Consider the following 8,456-nt stretch of genomic DNA (forward strand, 5'->3'; position numbering starts at 1 on the left):
AGGGTATTTATTAGAGCAAAATAATTAAAGCTAAAGCTCATGATCATTAGTAAGAGCATAAATATCTTCAAGATTTTGAAATTTTCAGCAATTTCACAAAGTACTGCCTCCATCAGCGACTAATGCTGATCATGTGACTTTTGTAACAATGGTAATGTGATACAAGGAAACTGGTGTCGATGGGTGGTAATTCAAGCCCCTTGTCCCTGTTTAGTTTGGCTTCCACTACAGTATTTTGATCGCCTTCTTCGCATTCCTGTTCATATATTATCCTCCGATGCGATCATCTTGGTTTGGTTGGGGACAATGGAATGGCCCATAATACTACAATGTTCATGGATGACCGATGACTCCATACTGATGTGTTTTTAATCTTCTGGTTTCTAACAGTGCCTGTTTCCCCCAATGTAATCCATCTCAGAATCACTACATACGACATAATAAAGTTAAACCACACCATATTTTTTCAAATTTTCAGTTTTTGTCTTTCACATGTTTAAGTTTTTGTCTTAAAGAGTTGTATATAAACAGTAATTATTGCTATCTTCATATAATGTGCATTGTTATACTCTCCTTAATAGGGCCTCAAGGGAGAATAGTCCTTGACTAATGAGTCACCCTCTATAAATAAAGCATTATTATTATTATTATGGTTTATAACATAAGTTGATCCCATTTTGTCTGAATACTCATTCTACTACTCACTTCTGATGTACCACAGATATATGGCATGCCAATGTTCGTTCTATTTAGGCTACTCTTAGTTGTTAGTGGTGTTTTTTCTTCTTTTCTGGAAGTATGAAAATCCACACTGGATAGCCATTTACCCATATTGCTGATTTCACGTACTCTACTTCATCCAGTCAGTCTGTTTCATCAGTGACTAGGGAGCTAGCTCGGTGCATTAAAGATCTTACTACTGAGCTCTTGTTTTCCAGATGGTGATTAGAAAAAGTTCAGTTACTGGTCAGTGTGGGTTGGTTTTTTGTACAAACTGACTTGGTTTGATCCATCATCATTTACATGTATACTGTCACATGTCCAAGAATGGTAGCTTGCCATTTTCTTCTTGTTCTGAAGTGAACGAGGTACGGGGCTCAATGGAACTGAGCTGATATGAGAACTCTTGAACATCATACATGTACTCGTGTAGTTCAGTAAAGGTATAATCCACCTATATCTGAACTACATTGATGGTGGGTTCTTTGCTGATTCCAGGGCCTTTTTCTCAGAAACCTCCATGCATAGATTGACAACTATTAGTGAGACTGTGGACCCCATTGCTGCTCTCTGTTTCAGTTGGTGAAACTGCCCATTATCGATTAAGTATATGCTGTACAAAGTTTCAATAAGGCACAGATATGTTCAGTAGGGAGGTCACATCTAGATTTAAGGGTTTGTCTGCCTCTAATTTTTCTCTGATCACACTCAGCTTTATTCTCTGGAATACTGGTGAAATGTGCTGACAGATCATAAGATATATGAAAATGAAGGTGAGGTAGGTGATCGAAATACGACAGCAGAGGCCAACACTATATGCTCGTATTGAGGTAATCCCATTATCTGAGATCCAAAGTGCAATAATGAGACAAAAAGGTGGTAAATATCCAGGATCATATTCTATATACGTGGAACATTTTAAACTGTCAGATACTAGACTTCATGTGCTATTGATGATTTTATTTAATTGTATGTTTGTGCATTACTTAGTACCAGATGATTTCACAATGTTACAATTATACCGCTACTAAAAAGAAAACTTGGTAAGCTTGCAGACAAAAATAACTACAGGCCTTACACTTATGACTATTATTTCAATAATATTTAAATGCATCATACTGCAAAGATGTGAAGTCACAATCTGTTTAAACAATTTGGTTTTAAAAAGAAACTATCAACAGATTTATGCCTATATACCTTTAAGGAAACTCAGCTATTATGTAGAACATGGCAGCCTAGTGTTGGCATGCTTTTTAGACACTAGTAAGGCATCTGATAGGGTCAATCATTGGACACGCTTTAAAAAGTAGCTTGATATTAAAATACCTGTCTACATATTTTGTACTTTAGTTAACTGGCATGTCAAACAGTTGTATTATGTGCGATGTGGAAGTCTAACATCTAGCGCTTTCGATGTAACCAATGTGGTGAGGTAGGGGGGTATTCTTTCCCCTTTGTTATTTAATATATACAGAGACAAGTTAAATCGTAAAGTGGGTCAGTGTAATGTGGGGTTACATCTGCCACCAAATCTGTTTCTTAACAATTTTAGTTTTGCTGATATGTCATTTATAAGTCCTTCTATCACAGCTTTAAGGAAATTATTAAAGATATGTGGACAATACGCGTTTGAGAATGATATCATCTATAATACAAAAAAATCAGTATGTATGGTCTTTCAGCCAACTTTTTTCAGATTACCATCTCGTCCCCTTGTACATCTGAATGGCAATGCTCTTATATATGTCAGTTATACGTATTTGGGTCATATTTTGAAATCCAATCGATCAAAGAATGAAGATATGAGACATTACTGATTTTTGTGTACTCAAACAAACATGCTTCTATGTAAATGTAAGAACTGTTCATTGAATATCAAAATTACATTATTCAGATCTTATTGCTGCACTATGTATTGTGTTCCTCTGTAGACAAACTTTAGTGAATGTATGAAAGAAAACTAGTTATTGGTTTCATTTTATATTAGGCCTTCCTAGATGGAACAGTGCCTCCAACATGTCTGTAAATTATAATGTATTCAGTTTTGATGAAGCAACGAGAAAGTATGTATTCTCAATGATGACAAGAATATCTAATAGTAAGGACTGTATATTGAAATCTCTTTGGAAGTATGACATTCAACCCCTGGTGAGGAAAATGTGTAATCCAAGTGGACAAATGAGTAATTTGAGTAGAAAAAGAGTAATCCACATATAACATAATAAAATTCAATGAGCATATGTACAAAATGATTTATTTATCCCTTCTGGTCTTCTAATATCAATCACTGCTTCAAATTTGCATATATAGCACTTTGAGCTTTAAAAAGCAACAGTCTCTCATACTGCATTTCAAATCACTTTGTACCAGCTGAGATTATGAACGTTTCGCACACCAGTTGAGAACCAAATGCTGGGTTACAGAGCCTGGATCTGAATTCAGTTTCACTTTTATTACCAATACTGAACAGTCTCTCACAGTCAGCATTAGAATTGTAAGGAACCAATGTTCCTTTCATAACATGACAAAGAGGAGGAAATATATATCTTCCAGTAATTGGATCCTTTAGCTGGGAAATAAGGTGCCACTGCACATCAACTCTGTCCACATTAAGTACATTGTCAGGTACAATGCCAGCTTGATACTTCAGGGGTTCTCTTTCTAATTTATCAGTAGCCTTTCCTGCAGCAAGGTGCATCATACGACAGGGACAACCTGATATGTACACTGATGGAGACATTTTTCAAAATATAAAATGCAACTCCCTTACGAATTCCAGTCATCACTAATGCATTATCAGCTGAAAACCCCATAAAGATCTGCCAACTTATGTTATTTCAAAGCATTATCAAGCAAATAAAAAATGTTTTCTCCAGTGGAATCTATTGTTAATTCTGGTAATGAAAGAAGAGCACTCTGACTTTGCCCTTTTCGTTGTCAATGTCTCTTACACAGACAGGGTACAATTTTTTGTCATCATAATCACTGCTCCTGTCCGTTGCAATACTAAATGGCCCAATTTTCATGGCTTCTGCAATGTTAAGCGAATATTCTTCTGTTAAACACCTAACAATATTAGATGATTTTGTTCTTGCAGATGCATATTTTCTGCAATTTTGGAATCAGAAAACATCCGTTTGAACAAAGGACCAACGTAGTCTTCTACTTCTAGGGCTAGTCCATGTTCTATTAAGAACTCTGTAAATAACGCCTCTGCATTTATTAGTTCTGCTTTAAAAAAGAAGTTACAAGTTACCTTAGTACTGGAGTTTGTAAAACGAGCTAATTCAAGGTTTCTTTGTTTTACCATCATGACCAATATTAAAATTCTTTCCACAAAGCCTGAAGTAGATGTGAAGCTGCCCTAGAATGGAACGCTGTATTGTGTAATTGATGTATTCATCTCTGAATTGGTTTTTCATCTTTTTCTAATCCATCTGTGAAATTATTTGAAAAACATTTTTGCTCTAACACGCATCTACTAGAATAAATCTGACCTGACTTTCAGCGCCAAATACCTACAGACTGGTTCTGTGTCAAATATGAATTAGAACAAAGAATATGCAAGCAAAGATTAAAAATTAGAAAACCAAGCTGTTCTCTCCTAAGCCATACAGCTGCTATAAATAGAAACCGAAGTCAAAACTTTGAAAGTAAAACCAGCATGTTTCTTGGAAATAGGGCAGCTGCTATAAATAGAAAATAATACTGTTAGGAAAGTGCATGAAAGGCTATGGACAAGTGTACTCTTTATGTCGTAGTTACGTAGAAGCCGTCTTTTCTAGAATACGGTCTGAAAGATAAATGGAATCTTAATAAAAATAAGAAAACAAATTGTTAATGTTTTTGGGAGGGGACATACCGAAAATGCGTAAACCGACTATGTTTACGCATAAGGCGTAACTTAGTGGGAAAAAAGTGTAATGATTATGCCAAAAGTATAATGGTTAGCATGTATGTTCTCATATTGTTAGCTGATGGAACAAAGTACTCTTTAAATGTGCCACTTAATTTCATTCTTAACAATGCAGGGCGCAGTTAACTGTTGTAGCTGTATCTGTATACTTGTACATAGATTCATTGCATATATAGTTTTTTTTTGTCCACACTGCAGTTAAAATTCATATATATATATATACACTGCTGTCAGGCATTTATGCGTACCTAAGGTTTTCGTTTCCAATATTGAGGCAAAACGCATACCAAATTCGAGCGATTGACAAAAATAAAATACAGCAATGCTTACCATTTGAAAAAGACGTATTTGTCACCAGAATATTCTGTTCAAAATAATATTAATTTAGGACACAGGATACCACCACCCTGTTTTCCTGACGCGCGATATGTCGGCCTATTCTGTGCATAGCTTTGAAAAGATGTAATGTTTATCCATCGGGTTACAGAAATGAAATATATTACTTTGGACTGTTTCTGTCAGCAGTTCAGTCGAGTAATTGGTCAGTTTTATAGCTAGTTTTACAAAATTCAACATAAAAATGCCAATAAATGGTAAGAGATATTAAGCAAACTAAACCGATCTTGTAAAAAAGTTAGTAAAGTTCAACATTTTATGAAAAAAAAGCTATTATGTGGAAGAGAAACAACAATGAATAGGATGTAATGTGATTAAAACGTCTTGCTGATGGGGAAAAATTACTACAGAATTTAGAAACAGACTATACGCCGGGGAATTTCTTGATAATTTATGTTCTAGTGGCAAGTAGACACGTTGGGTAGCAGACGATTTTGTATGTGTGGGACAACTTGCAAAATTGGAAACTTGAATTAAAATACAGTTTTGTTTTAAGGTACACATTTCCATCTTTTATATAATGTATTTATTTGTATGATTCTAAAAGATGCATAGTAAAGCGAATTTTCTGGGTTACAGGTTCAAGAAGATCATGGAGTGGGTCTTCACGTTGCCATTTAGAAATCACATTTTTATGTGCATTTCGAGTCTAAATGTGGGATACTGTTGTACAGTTTATGAATATCACTTTTCTTAATTAATGTATGATTGTTCTTTCTGGAGACAAAATGGATTTTGACCCAAAATAGCACGTAATCCAATGTTTACAGAAATGACGTATCGTTGCGCAGAATTACCTGACGCGCAGAACTGGCCGACATGACGGTATATATATATATATATATATATATATATATATATATATATATATATATATATATCAGGGCTGAGCAAATCCCATAGCCCGATGTCCCGGACTAGTCATTTTTGAAGTCGGACAAGTATAATTTTCCAAGTCGCTAGTCCAGGACAAGTGCTTTTTAAAAAAGTCGGGCTAGTCCTTATTTTCATGCTTTAATCACTATATCTGTCTTTATTTGGCCAATCATGCCCTCTGAGCGTAATGAATACTTGATTCTACCCCTCTTCGTGTACACATTTACATCCTTTTAAGTTTTACCGCTTGACTGCATATTGGGCTAAGCGACCAAATTATCAGCAAATCAAAACACGTCAAACAAAAGAAAGCCAGTATGATCAATTAGCACTGCTGTAAGCGGTTTTGTTGCAATGAGTTTACTCAATCTAGATCATACCGAGCGGCTCACTATGATTTAAATCCAGCGAGTCAGTGTAATTAAATTAATGAAAGGTACTTTATTGACATCAGTGTTGGTTTTCTTTATGAACGGATTAAATGACAGTAATGATTCTTCCACGTGCGATATTGTGTTTGAAGCGAAACAATTACGCTAATTAATGAGCTGTTTCAGTTCGTATTTAAAAGAGAAAATTGATGTTATGATCACTTTAGAAGTAGTTGTCAAGCAAGCTGATAGTTACTCTGTGGATAAAATGAGTTTGCTAAATTATTTTCGCAAGTAAGGTAATAACGGCGATTCGGCGAAGGTAAATTTGTTTGAAAATGGAGGGATAAAACGTAAGACTGATACTGAGTGTGCGGTAGCTATTTCTGAGTGTGAACGAGGATTTAGTTCAATGAACTTAAATCAAGACTTCTTTAAGGAATTCCTTAAACCAAAAGAGTTTACAAATGCTAATGAACATTTCTGCAAATGGACCAGAGCTTGAGGACTTTAACCCAGACACATTTATCAACTGCTGGCTTAGTGCTGGTGCAGGTGGCAGACATATACATGGACATATTTCCAAATCCATCAGCTAAAACATATATACATGAACCTGAAGAAGCCAAATATATAACCACCAATGTTTTTGAAAAATTAAATTCTTTAAAGAAATAATTATGTTGTATATCGTTTTTTTTTCTTTTTTTTCTATGGATTAAGCACATACGTCTCGTCAAATCTCAGCAAGTGATTACCATTTTGGGACCAGTGAAAAATAAGGTGGGACTAGTGACGAGTAAGGTGGGACTAGTGAAGGGAAAGGTGGGACTAGTGAATTTTCTGAAACCACTTGTCCTGGACTATTGGTTTAAAAAAAAATTTGCTCAGCCCTGATATATATATATATTGTTGGTATCATGGATTTCAACTTAACTGGCATTAGAGTATTCAATTTAGTCATTGGATATTGGATCCTTTATTTTGGTGGAAACATTCAGCAAGTGAAAGCGTGGACATTCCATCTTACCACTAAGTTGAACTTTATGTTTATTATAATATGTACGTACCACCATACTTAACTTTAGGTAAATACCGCGATAATAGAGTTGTTCCCCCACCCTACGGTAATCTGGGTCAGCAGCCATTTGCGGTTTTACTTACGTTTACGCGATTCGATTGACTTATAGGAATATCTAGTCCTACATGTAAGACCTGACGCTGATATTTATTTGCTATGTCTTACATGTAGGACTAAGGAATTTACAGAGGGAAAAAAACGTGACAATTTGTAACAATACAGCAATAACAGATCGGTTTTAATGTGTACCGATAACAACATAATAATACAGCGTTCAAGGCTATGACACGATGAAGGATATGAGAAAACCACGTTCGACCGGAAATAGAGTAACAACAAAAGAAAACCGCCAATAGGCAATAATTTTACCTAACACTTACCCATGATCCAGCACGTCCATTTCAAACAATACACAGGTATTGATGACTGATGGATAAGCGAAAAAGTTTAAACGGCCAACAGGTGCAGTTTAACTTGGTATTTCTTTCAGCACTATAGAATGTTAGCACTCGATGACAGACATAAATGAGATAATTACGTAATGCCAATAGAATGGTTTACATTACACATTTTCATAGTCTGGTACCCTTGCTGTCTCCAAGAAAAGCATAGTGAGCCTGGTTTCCGCCCATAAAGGTAATATATAAGTAAGACAGTGGACCAGCCTCCCACTTAAATTATGAAAGGTATCAAGGAAATTGAGTGCAACATGATTTTTTTTTCACATGATGCAGTTGGAATGGACAATTATGGGCAGAATATCACAGTCACCCCTCGTGGAATAGGGTTGCTATTTCGATCCTATTATCTGGCAATGTCTGAGGTGTCATGTAGAACGAGATATCAATATCGATGTAAAATTGATCAAGGACTTTATTGCAACGAGAATATTTTAAATTTATTGCAACTATACAATACAAACCCGTTTGTTTGTACCCCCTACCGATTTAAATAATGGAAACTTTAATGTGATAAAAATTGCAAAGAACTTAGTCAATTCATTCACTGATTTATAATTTCTAACCTGACTTTGAGTTGAGTGGCCCTACCATCGTGATCATCTGCGCGTTTCATGATTAACAAAACATTTTAATTA

The 8,456-nt window shown here is 35.3% G+C and overlaps 1 protein-coding gene across 1 annotated transcript in view; it reads right to left on the reverse strand.

Moving 5' to 3' along the window:
• LOC149771174 (NACHT, LRR and PYD domains-containing protein 3-like) overlaps positions 1–7,913 on the reverse strand; it is a 72,665-nt gene extending 64,752 nt beyond the window's left edge. Inside the window, exon 1 of the mRNA XM_089948772.1 lies at positions 7,741–7,913. The gene's annotated coding sequence lies outside the window, so the exon portion shown is untranslated. The remainder of the gene's footprint in view (positions 1–7,740) is intronic.
• Between the last annotated feature and the right edge of the window lie 543 nt (positions 7,914–8,456).

The sequence above is a fragment of the Sinohyriopsis cumingii genome, unplaced genomic scaffold (assembly GCF_028554795.1).
Source record: "Sinohyriopsis cumingii isolate HCF-2022 unplaced genomic scaffold, ASM2855479v2 utg002078l, whole genome shotgun sequence".
NCBI classification, from domain to species: domain Eukaryota; kingdom Metazoa; phylum Mollusca; class Bivalvia; order Unionida; family Unionidae; genus Sinohyriopsis; species Sinohyriopsis cumingii.